This window comes from Canis lupus, chromosome 29, assembly GCF_048164855.1.
Source record: "Canis lupus baileyi chromosome 29, mCanLup2.hap1, whole genome shotgun sequence".
In the NCBI taxonomy this organism is placed as follows: Eukaryota; Metazoa; Chordata; class Mammalia; order Carnivora; family Canidae; genus Canis; species Canis lupus.
Window position 1 is genome coordinate 14,844,729 of NC_132866.1, and position 27,224 is coordinate 14,871,952.

Consider the following 27,224-nt stretch of genomic DNA (forward strand, 5'->3'; position numbering starts at 1 on the left):
AGCCTTCCTCTTTTATACTCTTGCCATTTCGGCAAAAGTTACAGGAAACAAAAATGTGTCATTTAGAGTATTAGTTCTCCATAATTAGAGACTCTAACAGTGGTTAGAGACTCAACAGACCTGATAGGAGTGCTTATTAAACTAAAGAATTCAGAGCCCTATTGAGATTAGCTAATTCACAGTGTCAGAGGGGACTAGGTTTGAGAATCTTCCTTTTAACAAGCATTTCCCTGGTGAATCTGAAACAACTGTAATTTGAGAACCACTGATTAGAACAGGTTTCTCCTAGAGAGAAAAATCTTACAGGTAAACTATAGTTACAATGTAATAAAAATACAGACAACGGAATGACTTGTAGGTCAAATCTTACTTGAATAAAATCCAGAGGATAACTAAGCTGTTTGGAAATGTTTAAATTTTGTTCTTAATAAAATTTCCAATTTGTAAAAAGTGACCTTAACACTTTGGAGTAAATTTTCTTTCCATATCTATAAGTGCTCTGATCTCAATAGGAGAAACACACCACATTTTCAAACCTACTTAATTCTTATAAAATTCCTAGAGAGTTGTTTTGGTTGCATAGTTATAATGGATTTTTTGTTTCGTTTCGTTTTGCTTTTCTTTTTCTGGTAGGTACCTGAGAGGTTTCTGGCAAAAGTGATCACGAGATGCAAAGGACTAGAGTCCTGCAAACAGTCATTTCTATTTGATGGTAAAAGTAAAAGGAGTAATGTAATCCTTTCTTATCTGTAATGTAAACAGCAGCTAGTCTGGTCCCTTCATTAAGAGTGAATATTTAATCAATGGGTAAATTCAACTACTTTGTTCAACATACCACTAGGCTCCCAGGAGGATTTCCCAGAAATATAAGATTTGTTAATGGCCTTTCAGAATATCACAGGCTTTTGAGAGAGGTGTGATGTGGATAGAAAGAAACATAAAACAAAGAAGTCCATATGTTCCACCAGTCGTACATAGAAGTATGGGAGATGGAGAAAGGAATACCAGCTGCTATGATTAAGAATGGTTTCACAAAAGTTTGAACTTGGTCTTTAGAAGTAAGTAAGACTTTCCGTAGAATAAGAAAAAGAAAAGGTTGAGAATTTAATCTGATCATGCTGCAGAGGTGCATCCAGGTTAAATACGGTTAAGGGGAGAGGTTTGGTCTGGAATCACAAGGTTGAAAAGTGTAAATGGTACTTGATTTCAGATGCAATGGCAGACTAAGGACTTTGAATTTTTTTAAAAAGGATTTTATTTATTTATTTATGAGAGACAGAGAGATAGAGCGAGAGAGAGAGAGAGAGGCAGAGATACAGGCAGAGGGAGAAGCAGGCTCCATGCAGGGAGCCTGACGTGGGACTCAATCCGGGGTCTCCAGGATCACACCCTGGGCTGAAGGCAGGCGCTAAACCGCTGAGCCACCAGGGCTGCCCAGGAGTTTGAATTTTATAGGAGGTTCTGATGAACCCGGTTCAGATTAAGGTAATGATTGAATGTGAGTGGGGGATGGGTGAAATAGGTGATGTGGACTAAGGAGGGCACTTGTGATGAACACCAGGTGATGTGTGGAAGTGTTGAATCATATTGTATACTGGAAACTAATATTACTACACTGTATGTTAACTAACTGATACTTAAATAAAAACTTTAAAAAAAAAGAGAAAAGGAAAGGAAAGCTGTTTTCAGTTCCTCAAAGAACTGGGTTGCAAACCAAATAACATTATAGTTGATGTACTCATTGACTACATCTTCTTAGAAAATAAAAAGATAATGATTGAATGGTATGACAAATGGTTTTGTATCTTTAGGAATATGTAGCTGAAAAAAACACTTCTACTTAAAGAAGTTGTTCTAATTAAAAAGCAACAACAATAATGACACAATATACCCTACTTATTCTAACTATCCATTGGCACACTCCAATAATTATGGATTTAGCACTGTTCTTGATGTGGGCAAGACCTGTTCTGAATACTCAGTATACATGCATGTGCATTAAGCTTACCATCACCAAACATTCTAAGGACTAAGGATGACACATTTCTCTTGCCTTTGTGAAAGGGATATTATCCTGTTTCCCAATGTAAAGAGATATTGGGGGAAATGTCTAAAGAAAAAAATGTAAGAAAGCCAAGGACATACTCTGTCTCCTTCAATCCTCTATTCTTTCCTACTTTGGCTCTTTACTTCCCAAGCATTCTTATGATACAGTTAGTATCCTGCTGCAAATGCAGGAGCCAATCCCAGAACTCCTTGATTCAATGGAATCTTTAAATTGGGCAGGACTTGGAGGGGGTAGCTTATCTCTGAAGATCTCTTCCAAGATGACTCACTCATATGCTAGCAAGGTAGTGCTGACATTTAGCTGTCAGCTCAGCATGAACTGTCAGCAGAGGCTTTAGGTTCTTTTCAACATGGTCTTCTCCATACACTGAGATGTATAAGCTACTTAATAGCGTGGCAGCTTGGTTTCAAGAGTGAATATTCTGAGACACAGAATATGGAATCTTCCAGCCTCTTAAAGCATAAACCCTAGAACTAGAAAGCTTCACTTGCCCTGTATTCTATTGGTTCAACCCAGATTCAAGGAGAGGAAACTAGACCACCCCCTTCTTGACAAAAGGAATGTTAAAAAATTCAGACATTTTTAATTTATCAAAAAGGTAAGATTACTTAGCAACTGTATATTATTATGAAAGCTTCCTTATTCTTTACCAGTTCATATTCCTACAAGGGAGGACAAATGGTACTTGTGTAGTAATATATAACATCTAGGTACAGACACATCATATTAGGATTAATATAGGCCTTATATAATTGGAAGCAAAGATCTACTTTGAAGTAAGTCTTCATATCTGATTTTGGTGCTGAACTTACTTTCTAAAAAACTTACTATTTACTCTTTAACTATCTCATTTATTTTAAAGATGTGTTATCTTGCATTCATGATTAAACTTGGTAACTAACTGGACTAATTGGCTACGCCATCAAGAAAGCATAAAGCCTATTAACACTGTTTAAATGTTACCTCTAGCACACTAAAGTTCCTTTAATAAGAGTATTTGACTTTTCTGTAGATTTACTTTCTCTTCTCTCCTAAACACTTTGCCTCAAACAAATTATTGTACTGATTGTTCCAGATTTCTTATATATTTTGAAGTCTACATGCTACATTTGTCTTTTTAAGTTCAAACATCATAACTTTCCATATTTTGTTACAGAGCCTTGGCTGCATGTTTATTCTGTTATATTGGATTATAACTGGAAGCCCATAAAATCTTTAAAAGCTTCATTTTAGAAGAATAATCCAACACTATAAAATGATACTTAGTGGGCAAACATTTTCTGATTGAAGAGAAAATACTGTCAGTTCTGTTTCCTCAAGTCAAAGTAATCTATTGATAGTGGAAGACTTTGCATATAATACATAAAATAAAAAAGAGTACTATTTTATATAGTGTTTTCTTTAAAAAAGATAAAAGAATCACACTATTTTTAAAAACTCAGTCAAGTATTACAAAGATGATTCAACATTTTTTAACCAAACTATTCACATTCAAGGAGAGGTACATTGAAAACTATGGTTGTATATTTTAGAAGAGAAAATTTAGAGACAAATATTTTAGAAGTATATACTTAGAATTGCATTAGACATAATGTACTTACTCTATATTACTAAAAAAGAATTTTAACGGTCAACTATGATCAAAAACAAGATTTACAATTATTTTCTAAATTATAACATTAAAAATTAACAGCAGATTATTCAAAACCTCAATGCTATTCATTTCTCAGCTAATGTCTTATGACTATTATTCAACATCATAAAAATGCCATTATTTCATTTAATTTTTTCGATGCCTGTGGGATGGGACTGGTAGAAAAAAAAGAAAGCCTCATATCAAAAGAATGACCTCATTTACTCTAAACACAATTGAGTAGAAGATTAAAAAGTCAGAAGAGTTATTGGCAACACTTGATCTTAAAAAATAAAATAAGAAAAAAAATTCCTGGGGCATTCTGTCAGTGGTGGGATTAACGTAAACTAATTACTGTGATGTGTCAACAAAAGAAGAGACCATTTAATAGAGGAATCAAAAAGTATCCTACTGTTGGGAATATGTTAGAAAGGAAAGGAATATTGGCTTAGATAACAGTTTACTCAAATTTAGATATGAATGTGAAATCTATTCTACCAAGAGGTGTCATCTACTTATTCATTTATTTATTTGTTTAGTTATTTCTATACCCAAAATGGGGCTTGAACTCATGACCCTAAAATCAAGAGGTGCATGCTTTACTGAATGAGCCAGCTAGTCACCCTCTAAGGGTTACTTTTAATGGCTTTTGTGACCAAGACTCTTATAGGCCTAATTTCCTCATTTCCTGGGATCTTAGAGAATCTTACTCTAAATCACCCCAGCTTTCATTAATGCACTTTAGGATTTGGCATAGCCAGATATTATCCAAACACATTCCAATCTCAAATCTGGGGCTGGTAAAATGGTTGATTGTTCTAGATGAGTGCTTATTTGGGGAGATGCTAGGAAGCAATTCTTGACTTTATGCACCTGAATGGCTCATGAGTTAGGAATGAGAAATGGGGACTAGGTTTTTGAATCTCAGGTTTAAGGGTTAGGGCACAAGATCTAAACCTGAAGTAATAAGGTTGGAACTCATGAATCATATACATTCCCAAAGAAGGTCAGGTAAATAAGGAAAGATAGAGAGGCAGATAAAATAGACCATTCATGCAGAATTTAAAAAGTTAAATTTAATGATTTCTAAAGCTCTACATTAACTTACAAAGAATTCGGTTTCAAAATGTTGGTATTAGTGTTGAGAATTCAGAAGTCAAAGTACTTGACTATCTATCTCTACAGTGAAATGTTTTTATTAACCAAGCTTAGAGTTCACCATTTCCATTACAATGAATAAAATGAGGATGGACTTCATGGGCATGTGGGCTGTGCAGTTGTACAGAGCCCTGTGGTTAGGAGTGCCCCAAGCTTGGTTAAATGCTCTGAAATTCTTGAGATTCTCCATCTTGAAATTCTTAATAATTTTTTAACAAAAGGCCCCATATATTCATTTTGCACCATATATTATGTACTTGGTCTTGAATAAAATCTCTTATGACTGGGCTATATATTAATATTCAGAGAGAATAAACAAAATATTTAGAGAAAATGGAGTGTTGGCTACAGTAATCCTTTGTAAATACTCTTTTCTGATGCCCCATCTTCCTAAAGCAATTTTTTCGTGTTCTCCTTATACTAAGGCTGGATAGGAAAGTACCTGATGTAGGAAGATTTTAACTCCTTCTGGACATAAGAAATGTAAAGGGAACTGATAGACAAACTTAATGAAGAAATCTAATAGGAATGAATTCCTAGTGATAAATGCTTAGGGTAAATGTTTTTGGTGATAGATTTTTCTCCACTTTTCCTTTTACACAAATTACGGACTTGATTTACTTTAATGCCTGAGCTGAGAAAAGGAGCCGTTTACTCTATACTCTTGCTCCCTACCTTGACTTCACTTCTGCTAGCAAGGAAAATCCCTTTCCCTGCTTCCCCACAACAATTTTCTTTACTAACTCTTCCTCAATGTACTTTGTATAGTTTTCTAGCTCTCTGTATAAAGGGGTGGCAGGAAAACATTGCCTCCCCAATCAAATACCAATTGAAATTGCCCATTGGTTGTGGATGATTTTTACCTCAGTCACTAGACACAATTTCCAAGACGATTTCTCTTTATGCTCCTTTACATCACCCCCAAACCTTCCCTCCCATAGCATAATGAATCTCAATGCAGCTGAATCATGCAGGTCTGATTTAGCCTGCAAAAATGTCAGTCAAAGCAAGCAAGATGTACTCTTTGGCCTTGAGTGCTCTAAGCTGCTATGAATCATAGGTTTAGTTTTTGCCAAATGAAAAGTGATTTTACTTGCAAAAAAATATCTGTGGAGATACTTATGGCTTTTAACTCACAGGGAAAATGTACTAAAATCATCCAGGGGAAAGGAGACTCTGTGTGTGTGTGTGTGTGTGTGTGTGTGTGTAAATCTTTTATGAAACCTAAAAAAAGGAACCAGAATTTACTGCATTTGCTTTCAATTAAAATCTTTTCATTTTTCAGCTTCAACTAACAGGTGTTAACCATTAGACTAATAAATTGCTTCTTCAAATGGACCATATCAATGAGTTAGATATTTAATAAGGTTCAAATTTTTTGTAAGGGAGCAATTCAGTTAGGAAGACTTTTAAAATTAGTTGCCAAAATATTGAGCAACATGATATTTTCTCTAACTCATACTTATAAGCACAGTATAAAAATGGTTTTGTGAATACTGCATTCTATAATCTTGGAGTTTCTGTTCTTAGGAAAGAAAAAAATTTACAAAAAATTGTTAACCTTCTTGTTCACCTTGGAATCCAATTCCACAAATTGCAAGCGCTGTTCTGTTAGTATGGCACTTCATCCTTAGCCACAGAACACCTATAATGGTCAAAGGAGCTTTCATTTCTTATGAGAACTGTCTATCCTGACTTTTAAAGTGCAACTTAAGACATTGTTCAATATGTTCAGTCTCTACTAGCCTTCAGCTAATCCAAGACTCCTCTAAACAATGGTTATCTAGTACAGTGGCAGCCCCATTAAGCTGTCTGAAACATCTCATCTTATTTTTTCCCCAAGATTGTTCTTGTTATGAACAATTTTTGTAGCATAGAAAAAAATTGTGAAGGAGTAAGCATTTCAGATAACATTTCAGATTAGGCTATTATAGTAAAATTGAACATCCCAATCAAGTCATCGAGCTTCTAAACTGATTTACTACATCGATGATCTTTTATGTTTTTAACTATTTGGAAGAGACAGAAAACTAGAACTGATTTCTCTCCTGAAAATATACTCAAGAAAGGAAAGCACAGAAAAGAGTAAAGCTGGTATATTAGATTCATAGTCTGCTGAAAACATAATAAAAAAGGGCATTTTCTAAAAATGCTGAGAGATGATATGACCTAACAAGATTAAGAGACAGACTGTAAGCAAGAAGCCTGTGAATGCTTGTCTTGGTTGCATCAATCACTTTGGGAAAATTATTTAATCCTGGTTATCCTTATATTTCTTTCTCTGTAAAACGGGGATGATGTTTCTTACCATAGTGCTAAGGCAGCATATCTGATAAATAATGGATCTTTTCTGTTACTAAATATACTTTAATTTCTGTAAGACCTGGCTTCCTAAGAAGTTAATACCATTTGTTGCATAAGACCGAAATGTTGTATTTTTAAAACATTTTTTGCTTTTTAGGTGAAACATTTTTAATATACTTCATTTACCCTGAAGCAGATACTTACTTTTCAAAGGTAGGGACATATTTTTAAAATGCTTGACTTGTAAATCAAGAATATTTTTCTAAACTGTTTGCACTATATGTTTTGCATTTCACACCTACTGAGCATGCAGGTATATTAAGAAAACCCATCAATAAATTCTTTAGAAGACCATGATTAACAGTATGTATTCAAAGGCATTTTCAGTGGTTTTATTATGCTTTATTCAAACAACTAATTAACATCACCAGAAAGACCTCTAAGAATTTTTTTCTCAAATTTTGGAAGCTAACCATTTTAAATAGGCATCTATTTTCTGTAGACTGCAGCTTATTTTTACAATATCAGTTTGTTTTATTGACTTCAAATATGTAATTTTCTCAGCTTCAATTATTGTATGTATGAGTAATAGACATTTAATTGCTAATTTGTTGGAAGATCTATGTCTCAATATGCTTTTGACATACCTTAACTTGAAGAGGACTGATATTCATTTTAAGTAAGTTTAATCAGTTAACTTTCTCACTGATCTGTTCAAACTATTTTTCTTTTTTAAAATTTCTCTTTCTTTATGAAAAACAGCTTATTAGGGCAGCCCCAGTGGCTTAGTGGTTTAGCGCCGCCTTCAACCCAAGGTGTGATCCTGGAGACCCAGGATTGAGTCCCACATCAGGCTCCCTGCATGGAGCCTGCTTCTCCCTCTGCCTGTGTCTCTGCCTCTCTGCCTCTCTCTCTCTCTCTCTCTGTCATGAATAAAGAAATAAAATATTTTAAAAAAAGAAAAAGAAAGACAGCTTAGAAAATATTGAGTATAAAAAAATAAGACAATTCCATATCATTGATTACATATCTTTAGAGTTTTACTGCCATGCTCCAGTGACCTCTAATCTTCATTGCGTCTAATATGCCATTTTTACTTACAGCTTCATTTTGAAGATTTCAAAAATTTATTGGATTTGGGTTTAAAATAGTAATACTGCTATCAATGTGTTCATTAGATGGCATAAATTTTTAGACCTCCTCATACATATTTCCCTTTGAATTTTTCAGTTAAACAAAACAAAACAAAACAAAACAAATAACATTCAGGGCAGTACAACCTTGATCCAGGTTTTATGGAACCTAGAACTTTTAGAGTTTTAGAATCCCTCTTTAAGAAAAAATAATATAAAATTAAGAATACAGTATTAAATACCAGTATTTACAAAGGTCCTGTGCATATAAGGGGCCTTTACACTTAAGCTTCATTCACTTCAAAGCCAATCCACTTCTTGAGCAAAAGCTGTTTGACTCTTCCATTTTGTTCTAAGACACACATGCAAAGAAATCTAGAACCCAAGACACTATGTTTAGTAGTAAAAATAGGAATAATAACCATTACTAATTAAAAAGTGCTTATAAAATGTATTAGGTGCAGGAAAGCCCTTCATATGTATTGATCTCATTAAATTCTTGTAACCACGCTATGAGGCTGCTATAATTATTTTTATTTTATGGATGAGGAAACTGAGCTCAGATAAGTAATATAACCTAAAACATCCAACTATCAGGTGATGCATCTGAAATGTGAAACCAGCTATGAATAACTCCAAATTCAGAGATAATCATGACTAATTGAAACAAAGAGCCCTTGCTTGCTTTCTTTTCTCTCTATAAAATGTGATTAATATCTTTAATAATTCTATTACTTCTAAATCCTTACATAAAAGGGCATTATAGTTTGCAAACACATCTTTAAAAAAAAGATAACCCTAATGTTGAAGTTATAATACAAATTTTTAATTACTGGCACTACACTATAAAGCAAAATGAAGAACATTTTATTTAAATAAAACAAAGATAATATTTCACTAGGAATAAATCCACATCAAACACATTTTTCTTCTCTATGTATCTGTAGCAAATGGTGGTATTTTATAGGCTAATTTAAAAACAAATGAAAATTAAAAAAATAATGAAAGCCATATTTTTCTCAGGAATACTATTGTATATATACCACATAGATTGTTTTTACAGCAGATATTAGTTTGTCAAACTTCAATGGCAAAACACTATATGAGTTTAGTATTGTCCATTTAGCTGTTTCTCATGGCCCCAGAGAATCTAGTGGTGACTAATGTTGAGAAACACCTTGTTGCCACCATTTCTCTTCTTACCAGGGACTCCACTGGGATAGAACATCATATCCTTAAGATGCAAGGCCTGGCAAAAAGCCTCCCACAAGTCCCCTGGATATCAAATATTCTATTTGATAAATTCTAGTGCTTCTTTAATTATATTTTGGGTACTGCATCATTTGCTCATTTCTTAATCTGTCTTTTTGCTTTGTTTACATCTTTTTCGGCTCTCTTCCAGTCAATTCGCAGGTAGCCGCTGTGACTGGCAATCTGAAGAAGAAGAAAGCCACCACCTACCGTGGTTGATGCAAGTTTTCCAACCTTCTGGAACAAAAATCTTACATAGCAGCCAGTCACTCCACCCGTTGCAATCAGGGTGACTACTGAGAATTTTTCTACCATAGATTCTGAACTGTAGCCAAGCACTCGATTGCACCAGTAGTGTCTTCTCATATACTCAGTTAAATCCGACACTTTATAAGATTCAACTCATCCCTTTCATGCTCATGGGGAAGGGGCTTCCAGGTTGCCATAATACTGCTGTGGCCAGCTCTGCTCGTATTCCTCTCTCCACTACCTTTTTCCTTTTTTCCCCATAGAACTCCCATTTGAAACCCACTATAAATCACAAATAGAAAAATATAGACTCTTGGAGAAGACACAATCTGGGTTATGCCTCTCCTCATACCATCTTCTAGAAACAGTATGCTCCTTTACTACAATGTACTGAACGCTATGTGTCAGTGCCCATGCTGAGTTCATTTAATCCTTCCAACAACTGATGAAGTATCAATACATTCATGTAACAGATGAGAATCAAACATACATCTGAAATAAAAATTAAAAAAAAAAAAAAAAAAAAAGGGATCCCTGGGTGGCGCAGCGGTTTAGCGCCTGCCTTTGGCCCAGGGCGCGATCCTGGAGACCCGGGATCGAATCCCACGTCGGGCTCCCGGTGCATGGAGCCTGCTTCTCCCTCTGCCTATGTCTCTGCCTCTCTCTCTCTCTCTCTCTCTCTCTCTGTGACTATCATAAATAAATAAAAATTAAAAAAAAAAAAAAACAAACATACATCTGACCCCCTATATCCACTGTAAGAAGGATAATTCACAAAATGTTTCAAGCACTTTCATTTCAACCCCAAGCCCTCAGTATTGTTGACATCTGCATAAATTTCAGCTACAACAGCTTTGGAAACTGAAAATGTGCACTGTTGAGCAATGCTGGGTCTTCAGGTTTGATTAGCTTATGGGAACAACTGCCATGATAATAAGCATTCCAAACATACCCGCATAGTTTCTAGTTACAGTGTAAGAGGAGTTGGCCTCCATAATTACCTTTACAACTTTGAAAGTGAAAATGAGTATAAATGTCCATGCTTGAAGAAATGATTTTCCCCATTTAATTGCTCTGGACATCTTTTCCCGTATTATGCTTGACAATGTATCACCTTGGTTAATTCCTTTATTATTATTTTCATCTAATGTAATGGAGACAAGTTATTAAATAATACTTGTTTTTCATACATCTGTATTTTTTACTTAAAAGTGCAGTTTTAATTTTTTCATTGGTAAGAAAAGAAAAAGATGAAAAATGACTCACTTAAGATGTAGAACTTAATAAAGGTAATTCATGTAACAACCTTCTTCTGTTGAAAACAAAAGACTATGCATTCTTGCTAATTCTCACCAGAGCACAATAAATATTGTGAGCCTAAATTTAATAGAATAATGTTACCATTCCCTACTTTAAAATTAATTATAAACTGTACAATAAAGTGAGCTAAATTAATAAATTAAAATCTTCCTTTAAAGTGCAGTTAGGAAGAAGAAAAAGCCACTTGACAATGTCAGGTGAAGTGAATAGGATGCATAAATTTATTATGTACATGGCTTAGAGTTGCTGCTGACAAGAAAAACTGTAACAGCACATATTCTCCTATAACCAAGGGAACAATCAATGAAAGGATGGTCAAAAAACAGACACTCATTTGCTTCTTGAAATGAGAGAATGTAATTAGATTTAAAGGACAAAAATGGCACAATTATTTGATAGGGCCTTGCTATCCTGTCTTCCTAATTCCAATAGTAATGTAGATAAGCATATCTACCAAGTCATAAAATAGCATATCTTAAAGTAAGCAAAAAAAGGGGGGGAGGGGAAATTCCCCAGTATCTCCAGAAGAGCAGAGAAAATATAATGTTAATACTAACAAAAGTGGCCATTATTTATCAACTATTAGATATGATGGATAATTTATATGCACATACATGTTCTCATAACACTTAGAAAGTTAAATGTTATTATTGTCATTTTACACATGGAGATACATGAGGCTAAAAGAGAATAAGCAATTTAAGTTATAGCACCAGAAGTTGGAGGAGATAGGATACAAATCACAGGCTTTGCAGAAAATGAATATGAAAAACTTTGATGTTCAAACTATTGATCAAACAACCAATTATTGACCATGTATCTTCATCATTCTTACCACCACTTACAACTTCTTGGTTGGGAAGAGAAAAACAAAATAATTACAATATCCACAAGAATGTTCAAGCCTGTCAGTGTCAAAACTACAATGACTAAGCCCCACTAAGAATTAGAGTCTTCAGAGGGCGGCCCTGGGATTAGGGACCAAGATAACAAACAAAACTCTTGTAAAGTGATTCTGATGTGCAGCCAGGCTTGAGATCCTGCGGTACACTAAGTGAAACTGGCAAAGAAGGATAAGAAGTAATAGGAATGATGTAAGCATTGAAAGATAGTTCTGGTTGATAAGTGAAAGAACAGATAAAGAAAACTGTAGGACAGAGAACATTATGAATAAAAGCATAGGTGCAGGAACGGGCCTGGTGCAATGAAAGGAAAAGTAGTTACAAGATTGAATGGGTGACAGTAATAATGAGCGCTAGTAAAATATAACTTGGATTTTATGTGGTAGCCAACAGGCAGCTCTCATAAGCTTAAAAATCAGTGAGAGGGAACTGAAAAAGGTGGTACTCTATCATAATAAGTCTGGTCATGGAAAGTGGATCAATAAAACAGGGAACACAGGCAAGGTAGATGACTACAAAGCTCCTACCCTTAAGACTAGATTAATAATAGCATTGACAAAAATGGAGCTGTTCAAAAGGAAAGTCAGCTGGGGGGAAGATAATGGGGCTTTATTTAATGTTCACTGAATGAATCAATGAATGATGAGTCTGTCTTGGACTTGCTCACTTATGAGGAAAACTGTACGATAATGATTTAGGACTATAGAGCTGGAGGAAAGGTATGGTAAGGTACAAAATGTCTATGTTTAATAAATAAATGAGTGATAACAGTTAGAAGGGATTACCCAAGCACTGAGAAGTGATAAACTCTCGGGACACTATGAGTCATAAGATAAAGCAGTGGGTAATAAAGCCTTCATAATAATTATCCTACGCCCTTGCCATTATGAAAAGCTTCACAATCTAAAAAAATAATAATTCTTATCATAACTCAGTGATATAGACAGAACAAATGTTATTATCCACAATTTTCATATGAGTAAATTGCAGCTTGGAGTTTATGTGACTTCCCCAAGGTAACACAACTAATAATTAGGAAAACCTGCACTCAAATCCTCATCTTTCAACTCTAAATTTTGTTCATTAATTAAGGCCAATTTATATAATTCTATATAAAGATTCAGCCCATGAAGTCATAATAGTCTGAAAATAAGAAAGGATTTGTAAAAAAAAAAATAAAAAGTAAAAAGAAAGGATTTGTAAAACATCATTTTTGGACGCCTGGGTGGCTCAGTAGTTGGGCGTCTGCTCAGGGCGTGATCCTGGAGTCCTGGGATCGAGTCCCACATTGGGCTCTCTGCATGGAGCCTGCTTCTCCCTCTGCCTATGTCTCTGCCTCTCTCTCTCTCTGTGTGTCTCTCATGAATAAGTAAAATCTTAAAAAAAAAAAAACTTGGACATTTTAACGAAGAAAAGTAAGGGCATATAATAGCATTTTTTTCCGAGATGATTCTGGACTTCATATATTCCCTCTCTTCCTTTCTACCATGGAAAGTCAAACTTCCTTTAATCACTGTAGTGCATGATGCCAGGGGTTCATCATACCAAAGTTCTATTAAAATGTGAATTCATATGGAAGCTTGTAAACTATGAGGTGCTGGTTTTTACCATCATATTTTAAAGAGGAAAATGTTTAGGGTCTTGGCAAGGCTGTAGGAAACAGTCATTACCATAGCTGTTGATGGGAGTCTAAGATGGTAGAAGGTAGAATTTTTTAACCAAGGACACTTGCAATGTCTGGAAACATTTTTGGTTATCACATCTAGTAGCATCTGGTGCTTAGAGGCCAGAGATGCTGCTAAACATCATACAATGCATAGGCCTCCCCAAGGAAGAATGATCAGGGATAAAATGTCAACAGTACCGAGGCTGAGATATCCTGCTGCATAAAGATCAACTTGGGGATCTTTGTCAAATCATAAATGCATATTCCTCTTGAATTAGAAATTTTACTTCTACTACTTTTTCCTACATATAATTACACATGTGCAAATTCATTCATTCAACAAATATTCATTGAATATTTACTCTAGAAGCTAGGATTATATCAGGGAACAAACCTGAGAAAAATCTTTGCTGTTTGGAATTAACGTGCTAGTGCAGGGTAGGTGTAGGAACTGAAAATGAAACAAATAAGGAAAATACATAGTGCATTAGATGATATGAATTTTAGAGTGGGGGGCAAAGGATGGTTAATAAGAAGATATGGACAAGAATATTCACTGCAGCATGTTTTTAAATAGATAAATATTGGGAAAAGCCTAATCGTATATCAGTGAGGGACTAGTTAAATAAATTGTCATGCCGTGGAACACTATGCAGCCATAAAAAAGTAGTTTCATAGGTGCTAATATGTAATTATCTAGCAAAATGATGAGCCCTGCATCTATAGAGAAGAGAACATTGATATTAACATCGGTATGAAATATGTCTGTAAGGAAGCACAAAAATCCTGAAAATACTGGTTACCTCTAGGAAGATGAATGGGTGGTTAGGGGATCAAGGTGAGAGAATGGCTTAATTCTCATTTTATTACCCTACTCTGTATCTTTTGATTTTTTAATATGAATGCTATATAATAGGCATTGAATACCTACCTAGTAAAATAGTTCAATATTTTTTCTAAAAGGGTCTTCATGACACAGAAGTTTTAAAAAATATACATACTTAAATATATAGATGTATATAGCAATGTGTATATAGATGTGTATAGACATGTATATATATATGCATATATTATCTATGCATCATTCATCCATATATCTATATCTATATCTATATCTATATCTATACACATACTCCAAACACATGAAAGCATCTTAATTCTTAAAAAATACAACATGAATCAAAGGTTTACTTAGAAATCCCCCTTGTATAAAGAAGATGTGGTATATGTATACAATGGAATATTACTCAGCCATTAGAAATGACAAATATCCACCATTTGCTTCGACATGGATGGAACTGGATGGTATTATGCTGAGTGAAATAAGTCAATCAAAGAAGGACAAACATTATATGGTCTCATTCATTTGGGGAAAACAAAAAATAGTGAAAGGGAATAAAGGGGAAAGGAGAGAAAATGAGTGGGAAATATCAGAGAGGGAGACAGTACATGAGAGACTCCCTAACTCTGGGAAACGAACAAGGAGTGGTGGAAAGGGAGACAGGCAGGGAGTTGAGGTGACTGGGTGATGGGCACTGAGGGGGCACTTGATGGGATGAGCACTGGGTGTTATGCTATATTTTGGCAAACTGAACTCCAATAAAAATAAATTAAGAAAAATAAAATAAAAAAAGAAAAATAAATAAAATCTTAAAAAAAAAAATCCCCCTTGTCCTAGACAAACAACTGGGTAAGGGTGGGAAAAGAGTCCCTGAATCCTTTCCTATCTGGGATATAAAATTCACAACAGGAATTTTTGTCTGCTTTTTCAGTACTGAATTACTAGTGCCTATAACAGTGTTTGGCATATAGCTGGAAATCAAATATTTGTTGACATAATGAATAAATGAATGAATAAACAGCCTTACTTTACTCCCATTTCTTTTCTCATTATCTGACAGGCTCCTAGTATCTTTCTCTGCCTTCAGTCTCTTTTTCTCAATTTATTCCCCATAACATCATGAGAGGGATTTATTGAGAATACAGATTTGTTGTGCTTTAAAATCTTCTCCAGTTCCTCACTGCCTACAGGAGTAAGACTCTTTGTGATCCTCCACTACTCCCTTTCTCTGCCTCTCACCATTTTTCTTGGAGTCTATATGCAGCTATACCAAGTGTACCATGCTCCCACTTGACTACCTTTCTGAAACGCCCTCTCTTGTCTAAGGAACTCTTACTTTTTTCCCCCTAAACTCTTGCTCAGATATTGAAACAATTCTAAAATAATCTTGCTTTCACTGGAACAATTACTCCTCTTCTCCTATGATCATAATTAGTTTCTTCTTTCTCTCTGTTCCAGAAAATATGTACATCTCCTTATTATTATGTCACAGTCAAGTGTGTCTGTCTCTCTCTCAACAGATTATGAGTGCCTAAGGGGTAAGGCCTGAATTTTATTCATCTTTGCATATGCAACCTTACCATAATAGCAGGCTTATGATGGGTTCTTGAACTCCATAGGAATGTAACAATTGGAAGAAAGTTCTTGGCAGGCTACCACCCCTAAGGCACTGCACAGACAATAGACTGAAACATATCCAGTCTTCCAGTGGAAAAAGGCCTATTTACTTATCCTGCAGCTTCAGCCTGAGGGACAGGCTTCATTTTTCCCATTCATCTAGAGGCTAAGGAAGTGCTCACAAAGAACATAAACAGAGAGATTCTATCCTTACACATCCTGCTACAGCTTGATGAGACCTCCCAAAAGGGGGCTTATACACTTATCTAGAGCCCAGAATTTTGCAACTGTCACCCAGGGGATAGCTCTAAATCTCCTGGTCTGCAGGCCAGCAGGGATTACAACTGCAGCCCCACAGGACTGTATATATTCATGTGCTTTAAAAGCTGCTGCCTGAGAATCTGACTTCCAATCAGCCTGAAATTAGATGATAAATGAGATTTCTCCCTGTGCAACACTGACAGGTATTGGCACACCCTCACCAATGAGTTCTATATCAAGAATAAATCAGGCAGTTTAAACAGTCATGGAGATTTGAGAGACAACCAAGAACTAGAACAAGGTTGAACAAGGTTCATCACCTAAACAAAGCCACCTCTTCAAGACTGAGAGGTTGTTGTTTTACCTAATACATAGAAACAAATGTAGAGTCCGGCAAAATGAAGAAACAGAAGTATTCTCCAAATAAAAGAATAAGATACAATCACAGAAGAAGACTTTAATGATATTGAGATAAGTAATATATCTGATAAAGAATTCACAGTCATGATCATAAAGATGCTCACTGAACACGGAAGTTCAGTGGGAAGTAGGGAAGAATGGATAAATATAGTAAAAACTTTAACAAAGAGACAGAAAATATGAGAGAGTATCAAACAGAAGTCACAAAACTGAAGAATACAATAACTGAACTGGAAGATATTCAGTAGACTAGATGAAGAGAAGAACAGATCAGCAAGCTGGAAGACAAAGCAATGGAACTTACTTAGACAAAGCAGCAAAAAGAAAAAAAATGATTTTTAAAAATGAAGATATTCACAGAACCTATGCAACAACTAGTAGAATAACATTCATGTTATAGGGGTTCCAGAATGAGAAGAGAAAAGGGGGCAGACAGCTTATGTGAAGAAATAATAGCTGAAAACTTCTCCAATCCAGGGAAGGAAACAGATATCCACATCCAGGAAGCCCAGAGAGTTCCAAATAAGATGAACCCAGAGATCCACACCAAGACACATTATAATTAAATGTCAAAAGTTAAAGAGAGAATTTTCAAAGCAGCAAAAGGAAAACAAACAGTTAAGTCAAGGGAAACTCCATAAAGCTATCAGTAGATTTCTCAGAAGGCACTTTGCAGGCAGAGTGTCATGACAAATTCAAAGTACTGAAAGGAAAAAACTTGAAACGGGAATACTCTACCCAGTAAGGTTATCATTCAGAATTAAAGAGAAGAAAAAGTTTTCTAGACAAGCAATAGCTAAAGTAATTCATCACTGGTATACCAATCTTATTAAAATAGTAAAGGCATATCTTTAAGCTGTAAAAAAAAAAAACACTAATTAATAACAGGAAAACATAGATAAGTAAAAATCTCACTGGAAAAGATAAATTTATAGTAAAGATAGTGGGTTGATCATTTATACCTCACTATAAAGGTTAAAAGACAAAAATAGTAAAATTAACTAAAACTATAATAATTACTTAAGGAATACATAAAATAAGAGGATGTAAATCGTGACATCAAAAACAAGATGTGAGTGGGGTTGGAATATATTCAAATTTAAGCTGCTATTCAACTTAAAATAGACTGTTATATACATAATATGATATATGTAAATCTCATACTAATCACAAAGCAAAAACTTATTGTAAATATAGAAGAAAATGATAAAGGAAATCTAAACATAACAGTAAAGAAAACCATCAAACTATAGGGAAGGGAGATAGAGGAAGAAAGAAAAGAACTACAAAAACAACCAGAAAACAATCAACAAAATGTCAATAAGCATATTCCAATCAGTCAATAATTTCCTTAAATGTAAAGGGTATAAATTCTCTAATCAAAAGACACAGAGTGGCTGAATGGATTAAAAAAAAAGAAAAACAAGATAAATCTTTGTACATACAAGAGACTCACTTCAGCAGTAAGGACAGGTACAGAGTGGAAGTGAAGGGATGAAAAAGTGATTCAATGCAGATGGAAACAAAAACAAGGCTGGTGTCATCATATTAATACTAATAAAATAAACTTTAAAAAAACATTTTAATAAAAGACAAAGAGGGGCACTGTATGATGATAATGGGGTCAATGCATCAAGAAGATATAATATTTATAAACACATGTGCAGCCAACATAGGAGTACCAATTTATATAAAGCAAATATTAACAGATTTAAAGGAAGAAATTAACAGCACTATAATAATAGTATAAGACTTTAACACCTCACTTTCATCAATGGATAAATTATCCAGCCAGAAAATCAGTAAGGAAACATTGGCCTTAAGCAATACATTAGACAATATAGACTTAATAGATACGTATAGATCACTCCACCCCAAAACAGCAGAATACACATTCTTCTCAAGCACACATGAAACACTATCTAGGGGTGATCACAAGTTGGCTACAAAACAAGTCTCAACAAATTTAAGAAGACTGAAATTACATTAAACATCTTTTCTGACGACAAAAGTATGAAACTAGAAAACATTACAAGAAAAAACCCACAAATAATGGAAAATAACATGTTACTGTATAGCTCTATGGTTACAAAAAAATCAAAAGAAAAATAAAAAAATACCTAGAGACAAAAGAAAAGAGAAACTCAACATGCCAAATTCTATGGAATGCAGCAACTGTGGTTCTAAGAACAAAGTTTATAGCAATATAGGCCTACCTCAAAAAACAAGAGAAGTATCAAATAAACAACTTAACTTTACACCTAAAGGAACTAGAAAAAAAAGAACAAAGCCCAAACTTAGTAGAAGAAAGGAAATAAAAAAGATCAAGTGGAAACAAATGAAATAGACACTAAAAAAGATGACAGAAAAGACCAATGAAACTAAAAGCTGGTTGTTTGAAAAGATAAACAAAATTGACAAACCTTTAGCTGTCTCACCAAAAAAAGAGGGATCAAATAAAATGAGAAATGCAAGAGAAGTTGTAACTGATACCACAAAAATACAACAGATTGTAAGAGAATACTGTGAACAATTTTATACATGAACAATTTGGACAATCTAGAAGAAATGGGTAAATTCCTAGCAACTTATAATCTTCTAAGACTGAATCATGAAGAAAAAATCTGAATAGATTAATTACTAGTAAAAAAAAACTGAATTAGTAATCAAAAACCTCCTCACAAATGAAAGTCCAGGACCAGATGGCTTCATTGGTGAAATCTACCAGACAATCAGAAAGATTTAATACCTATCCTTTTCAAACCCTTCCAAAAAATTGAAGAGAAGGGATTGCTTCCAAACTCACTTTAAAGGCCAGCATTTTCCTGATGCCAGAACCAGACAAGGACAGCATAAAAAACAAAACAAAACAAAACAAAACAAAACTACAGCCTAATATCCTTGATGAACATACATGCAAAAATCCCTAACACAATATTAGCAACTGAATTCAACAATATATTAAAAGGATTATACACCATAATCAAGTGGGATTTATTCCTGGGATGCAAGGATGATACAGCATCTTTAAATCATTCAACCTGATACACCACATTAACAAAATTAAAGATAAAATTATATTATAACTTCAAGAGATACATAAAAAGCACTGAACAAAATTCAACATACATTTATGATTTAAAACAACAACAAAGTGGGTATAGAGGGAACACACCTAATCATAAAACTATTCATGACAAACTCACAGTTGATATCATACTCAACAGTGAAAAGCTGTAAGTTTTCCCCTTAAGATCAAGAATAAGATAAGGATGCACACTTTCACTGTTTTTATTCAACATAGTCCCTGAAATCCTAGCCAGAGCAATTAATCAAGGGGAAAAAAGGCACCCAAATTCGAAAGGAAGAAGTAAAACTGTCAGATGTCATACTATAAATATAAAATAATAGATTCTACCAAAAAATATTAGAACTAAGAAGTAAATTCAGTAAACACTCATGTCACCAAATTAATATACAAAAATCTGTTATGTTTCAATACACTAATAATGAACTATCAGAAAGAGAAATCAAGAAAACAATCTGATATATAATCACATCAAAAAGAATAATATCTAAGAATAAATTTCACTCAAAAAGTGAAAGATCTATATACTGAAAACTTGACATTAATGAGAGAAACTGAAGATGACACAAATAAATGGAAAGATAATGCATACTAATGCATTATTAGAATTAATATTCTTAAAATGTCCATACTACCCAAAGCAATCTACAGATTCGGAGCAATCCCTATCAAAGCTCCAATGGCATTTTCAGCAAAACTAGAAAAAAGAACTTTAAAATTTTTATATAAAATCACAAAAGATCACAACTAGCCAAAACGATCTTGAGAAAGAAGGACAAAGCTGGAGATGTGTTATCCCTGATTTCAAACTATATTACAAAGTTATGGTAACATTCTTGGGAGAGGAGCTGTGAAGACTTCTGGAGCACTTTGGGGGAATCTGGAGTGTAGTGTGCATGCCCAGGGTCAGACCTATGCTCAGAAAAGACCTGAAAGGACCCTCCACTTATACCTCAGGTTGATCTCAATTCCACACTAGCAGGAGGTGAAGGCTAAGGCAGAGTTGGAGTATTAGCTTAGCATTGATGGAGTATCCTAGCTCAGAGCCAGTATGCAAAGACCAAGGGAGTTATTTTTCTTTTTTGTCTCTAGGCATTGAGTAGTATCTTCCTGTCATTACCTGACTGCTGAGATAACAGAACAGAGGCTTGAAGGAGCAAACACGACAAGAAATAAAATCTTTGCAAAATTAGTTTAGAGAAGTCAGTAAACAAATGGACAAGAGCAGCCAGGGTAAGAAATGGGGGGACGACTGAGGTGATAGCTAAAGGGAACAAGGTTTTTTTTTTTTTTAAGATGTTATTTATTTATTCATGTGAGGGGGGGGGGGGAGACACAGGCAGAGGGAGAAGCAGGCTCCATGCAGGGAGCCTGACGTGGGACTCAATCCCGGACTCCAGGTCACGCCCTGGGCCAAAGGCAGGCACTCAACCGCTGAGCCACCCAGGCGTCCCCAAAGTTTTTTTTTTTTTTTAAGAGGACTAAATATTCTAAAACTGTCTGTGGTGATGACTGCACATATCTGTGAATAGACTAAAAATTATTGAACTTTACAGTGTAAATGAATGAAATGCATGGTATGTGAATTATATCTCAATAAAGCTGTTTTAAACTTGAATAAATAAAATGCGGCACCTGGGTGGCTCAGTCAGTTAAGCATCTGCCTTTGGGTCAGGTCCAGGAAATGAGCCCTCCATCAGGCTCCCTGATCAACAGGGAGTCAGTTTGTCCCTCTCCCTTTGCCCTTCTCCCCTGCTTATGTGTTCTCTCTCTCTCTCTCTCTCTCAAATAAATAAAATCTTTTAAAAATAAAAAATAGGGGTGTCTAGGTGGCTCAGTCAGTGAAACATCTGATTATTGATTTAGGCTCAAGTCTCAGGATTGTGAGAGTGACCCCAAATTAGGCTCAATACTTAGTGGAGTTTATTTCTCTCTCTCTCTCTCCCTCTGCCCCTCACCATGTGCTCTCTTTCTGTCTCACTCTTTCAAATAAATAAATCTTTAAAAAAATTAAAAAGTAAAAAATAAAAATGAATGAATAAAAAATAAAAATTATAAGCTGTTATTTTCTAAACCCACTATAGAAATTAAAAAGTGACGTCCCTACAGAATGATTTTAGTGATTAACTGTTCACATTTAAATTTTTTCTGTACTTAGAATCTGTCAATAAAAATTACTGAGTTACTTTCTAAAGTATAGAAGCATTTATTTTATTTTATTTTTATACAGTATTTTTTGAGAGGTTTAGCCTTAGATGGGATGTAAAATCACTTTTTCCCTAACTTATGTTATAATCAAGGGAAATTAAATAGTAAGTTTCAGTCCCCAAGTTGATCCTTAAAAAAAGAATTTGTAAGTCCTGACTTTTTTTTTTCAGATACTGAGTTCTATACCATTTTGTCATTTGTTTTCACATTGACTATCCTAGCAATAAATTCTTAGTCTTGAACTTTCATTATTACTTAGGAAGTACTAGGTTTTCTGCATTGAATTAAACTGTCGCATCTGTATATTTTCAATTGTCATGGATAAGGTGATACAAATCCTAGCAAATCTGTCAAAAGGTTAGGCAGCTCTTTGAAGAGGTCATCACTGCTGTCTGAGCCAGGTTGAATATAACTCTCAGATCTAATGACATATCTACTAAGGGTTTTCAAAATAGGAGGGAAGAAGAAAATTGAGGGTTTTTTTTTTTTTCATTTATTTCGTTATTTGAGAGAGAGAAAGAGCACAAATGGAGGGAGGGACACCTGGAGAGAATCAAGCAGACTCCCGCCAGGCACAGGGCTCCACACAGGGCTCCATCCCAAGACCCAAGAGATCATGACCTGAGCTGAAACCAAGAGCCAGACATCTCACAGACTGAGCCAATCAGCCCTTCCCCCAACCCCACATTTCAAGATTCCTTTTTCCAAAAACCAAGGGTATTTCTTGCTGGGGTTGGGGCTGCAACTGCTTCTCATACCCTCCACAGTTATGGAGGTGTCTTACACAGAGTAGGTGCTCAGAAACAGTTTGATAAATAAACGAATAAATGAATGCTGATTTCTTCATATAAAACTTGGATACTTTTTCACTGCTGGGCTCTTACATCCTTCAAAGATAATGCTTCGATGGAAGAGAGAGAAAAGAGCCCTTCTAGGCAAGCTTCCTTGAAATCTCCATCTCCTTAGGGAAGGGAAAACCAGAAGGGAAGAAATGTTCATTATTGAGCCTGTCCTTTGTTCTAGATATTCTGCTAGATGTTTTACCAGTTTAAGCTCATTTAATCCTCGCAACAATCCTGAGGTAATCACTACTGTGCCTGTTTCAGTTTCAGGAAGCAAAGTTCAAAGAACTGAATGAATCTACCCATGATGAACATAAGAGAAAAAAGCGAGGATTTTTACCCAAGCCTGTCTGACTCCAAAGTTTATTCTACTATGCCACTCTTTTCTAAAAACAAACTAAACCCCCCAAAACTACAAAAACAAAACCCAGCAGCAGCAACAACAAAAACTGTGCTTTTATTTTGTCTGTTCCTTTCATTCTGAATCACTTCAATTCTTTTTTTTTTAAATAGGAGAGAAAATAATGATAATGATGACGACAACGACAACAACAACAATGCTTTCAAAATTTTTTTTTTTTTTTTTTTTTTTTTTTGTGATAGTCACAGAGAGAGAGAGAATGAGGCAAAGACACAGGCAGAGGAGAAGCAGGCTCCATGCACCGGGAGCCCGACGTGGGATTCGATCCCGGGTCTCCAGGATCGCGCCCTGGGCCAAAGGCAGGCGCCAGACCGCTGCGCCACCCAGGGATCCCCCACAATGCTTTCAAAAGGACATTGCTCTTTAGTCTTATTTACCCAAATGCAGAATTTAATTGTCAGCGGTATTTAACATGATAAATTAGTTTTTTTGTGTGTCTTTTCAACATACACACATATATACATACATATATACATGGAGATCACCAGGTTCTGCACCCTTTTTTCTAAGTCAAATCACATACTACTAATGAATGAGTGTTTCTGCTTGTCTCACCCAAGTCTTTGTGTCTTCTTTACCCCTCAAATTATTCTACTAGGAGATGGCAAAAGGTACTTACAAACAGGCAAACTAACAAAGTGTAATTACTGTCTTCTTTAATATGTATTTTAGTATTATTTGAAGCCTATTTCAAGCATTTCAAATAATGTATTATTATAATAAAGGTTTTTCTAATAAAAACAGCCTTTTGCTATCATTTTTAGCTTTCTTTTGATAATGTGAATTGATTTTTTTTTAAAAAAAAAAGAGCTCCAAATGCACGGTCTTTGAAACTCTATCTCAAATAGGTCAGATTCTTAACTTCCCTAGTTGTGCTGTATGGCATGAAAGGCTGCCTGTGTTTTCTCATGACTTTACTCCTTAGGGGACCTCCCATGGATCATTTCTCTTAGTAAAAAAGAATCCATTGACTGAGCCTATCCTAAAGCTAACAAACTGAGCTTTCCAGGGAGGAACAACAGTAAATTGAGTACAGCTATTGACCAGCCTTCTGTAGTTAAAAATACAACAAACTATATCTTGTCCAATTTATTCTTGAATTACTGGTCATTTTCATGCTCTGCTGGCATTACTTACTACTTGATAACCTTTCAGACAAGTAGGACAAAAAATTCCAGTTACTTTCTCTGTTTTTGTTATCTTTAATCCAGTATATAAAACATGCATTTTTATTCATATCTAATAAGAAACTGTAATGTTATATATATTAAATACATGTTTTGTTTCAAAAGAAAGGTGTTTAAATTACACTAATGATAGCACATTTATATTTATCTTTTTTCAAAGCAGGGTTAATAGGATAACAGAAATGATACGCCCTGAAAAGTAGTATGGGGGCAGCCACAGTGGCGCGGTGGTTTAGCACCGCCTGCAGCCCAGAGTGTGATCCTGGAGACCCGGGATTGAGTCCCACATCGGGCTCCCTGTGTGGAGCCTGCTTCTTCCTCTGACTGTGTCTCTGCCTCTCTCTCTCTCTGTGTCTCTATGAATAAATAAAATCTTTAAAAATAAAATAAAATAAAATAAAATAAAATAAAATAAAATACAATCCAGCATCAATGAAAAATATAAAAAATATATATATTTTTATATTTTTCACTCATATACTGCTTTTAAGAAGGAAGAAATGTCATGTAATTATAAAAAACATCTATGAGATGATACTAAATCTACTTAGAGAAAAAATAAAAGTAAACTTCTTTCCTTCAAAAATTTAATTGCTATTTGTAAAATCAAAACCAAAACCAATATGGGGCGATGAGTGGCTCAGTCAGTTAAGCGTCTGACTCCTGATTTTGGCTCAGGTTGTGATCTCAGAGTCCTGGGGTAGAGCCCTGCATGTGGCTCCATGCTCAGTAGCAAGTGTGCTTGACAATTCTCTCTTTCTCTCCTTCTCTGCCCCTCTTCCTGCATTCTCAAATAAATAAATAAATCTTAAAAACAAACAAACAAAACCAAAACCAATGAAAACCAACACAAATATATTTAGTACAAATTTAGTTTAGTTTTGATTTCTTTTTTTTTGGTAAAAAGGGTAGGGTGGTGAGCAGTGTTTGTGAGAAGCATTATAGAACAAATCATATGTAATAGGTAAATGGAAAAAATCATATATATATTTACATTTATTATGACTAATATTCACATTTTTATTTCTTTACATTTTTATCAGAATAATTCCATATGTTCACAATTAGAAAATTCTACTAACTCAAATATTACTGACATCATAAAATATCTTAAAAATTATTATCTTTACTTCTAGTATAAAACAAAACACACTAATCAGAACCTCACTAATTAACTAATTAGAACTTCACTATGCTAACATTTAAAGCAATGGTTCTTATTGGTTTTCACTCACTAATCTTTTCTCACAAATATCCTCTGTACCTAGATTCACTTTTTTTGCATGTGGATGTCCAGTTGTTCCAGTTGTTCCAGCACCATTTATTGAAACAACTATCTTTGCTTCTTTGCATTGTCTTTGCTCCTTTGGTAAAGATCAAATGACTGTATTCATGTGGATCTATTTCTGGACTCTCTATTACATTCTATTGATATAATCGTCTATTCTTTTGCCCAAAACACAGTCTTGGTTACTGTAGATTTGTAGTAAGTCTTGAAACTCTGTAGTGTCAGGCTTCCAACTCTGTTCTTCAGTATTCTGTTCGCTATTCTAGATCTTTTACCTTTCCACACAAGCTTCAGAATCAGTCTGTCAATATCCACAAAATTAACTACTGGCATTTTGATTGGGATTGCTTTGAATCTATAGAACAGGTTGGGGAAAAATGACATCTTGACATATTGATTCTTTTTATCCATGGACACAGAATATCTCTCCATTTATTTAATTCTTTTTTATTTTGTTCCTCAGAGTTTTATAGTATTCTTCATGCAGATCTTATACATATTTTGTTAGACTTACACCTACGTTTTCATTTTGAGGGCAGTAATGTAAATGCTATCGTATCTTTAATTTCAAATTCCACTTGTTCATTGTTGGGATTATAGCAAAGCAACTTATTTTGGCATGTTAACCTTGCAACTTTAAATCCTGCTATAGGGGATCCCTGGGTGGCTCCGCAGTTTAGTGCCTGGAGTCCCGTAATCAAGTACCTCATTGGGCTCCCTGCATGGAGCCTGTTTCTCCCTCTGCTTATGTCTCTGCCTCTCTCTCTCTCTCTCTGTCTGTCTCTCATGAATAAATAAAATCTTTAAAAAAAATCCTGCTATAATTGTTTATTATTCCATAAGTATTTTTTGTTGTTTTGGATTTTCTTTATTTTACATATTTACTATTATCAGTATTAGAGAAATAGCATGAGCAGGGTGGGGAAGAGAAGGAGTCAGAGAGGGAATCCCAAACAGACTCCACATGCCCAGCAGAGAACCTGATGCAAGCCTCAATCTCATGACCCTGAGATCATGAACTGAGACAAAATCAAGAGGTGGACACTTAACTGACTAAACCACTGAGGATCCCCTCTTTTGGATTTTCTACATAGATAATCATATCATGTGCAAATAAAGAGAGTTTCATTTCTTCCTTCCCAATCTGTATACCTTTCATTTCCTTTTCTTGTCATACTGCATTAGCTACAACTTCCAGTACAATGTAGAAAAGAATTGGTTAGAAGGGGACATCATTACCTTATACTTGATCTTATTGGATATGTTTCAAGTTTCTCACCATTAAGCATGATGCTGGTTGTAGATTTTTTTTTATTATCAAGTTGAGGAAGTTCCCCTCTATTCTCAGTTTACTAATAAGAGTTTTT

The 27,224-nt window shown here is 34.8% G+C and overlaps 1 protein-coding gene, 1 long non-coding RNA gene and 1 pseudogene across 2 annotated transcripts in view; 1 reads left to right on the plus strand and 2 right to left on the minus strand.

Annotated features, from left to right (window-relative positions):
- Positions 1 to 27,224, minus strand: part of ATRNL1 (attractin like 1) — a 784,866-nt gene that overhangs the window by 183,464 nt on the left and 574,178 nt on the right. The gene's annotated exons all lie outside the window — the stretch shown is intronic.
- On the plus strand, positions 2,545 to 24,101 carry LOC140620823 (uncharacterized). Its single transcript, XR_012020531.1, has 4 exons — positions 2,545 to 2,666; positions 7,321 to 7,376; positions 21,004 to 21,144; positions 23,475 to 24,101. It is a non-coding gene; the product is annotated as an uncharacterized lncRNA (long non-coding RNA).
- On the minus strand, positions 9,366 to 11,118 carry LOC140620822 (FUN14 domain-containing protein 1-like; annotated as a pseudogene).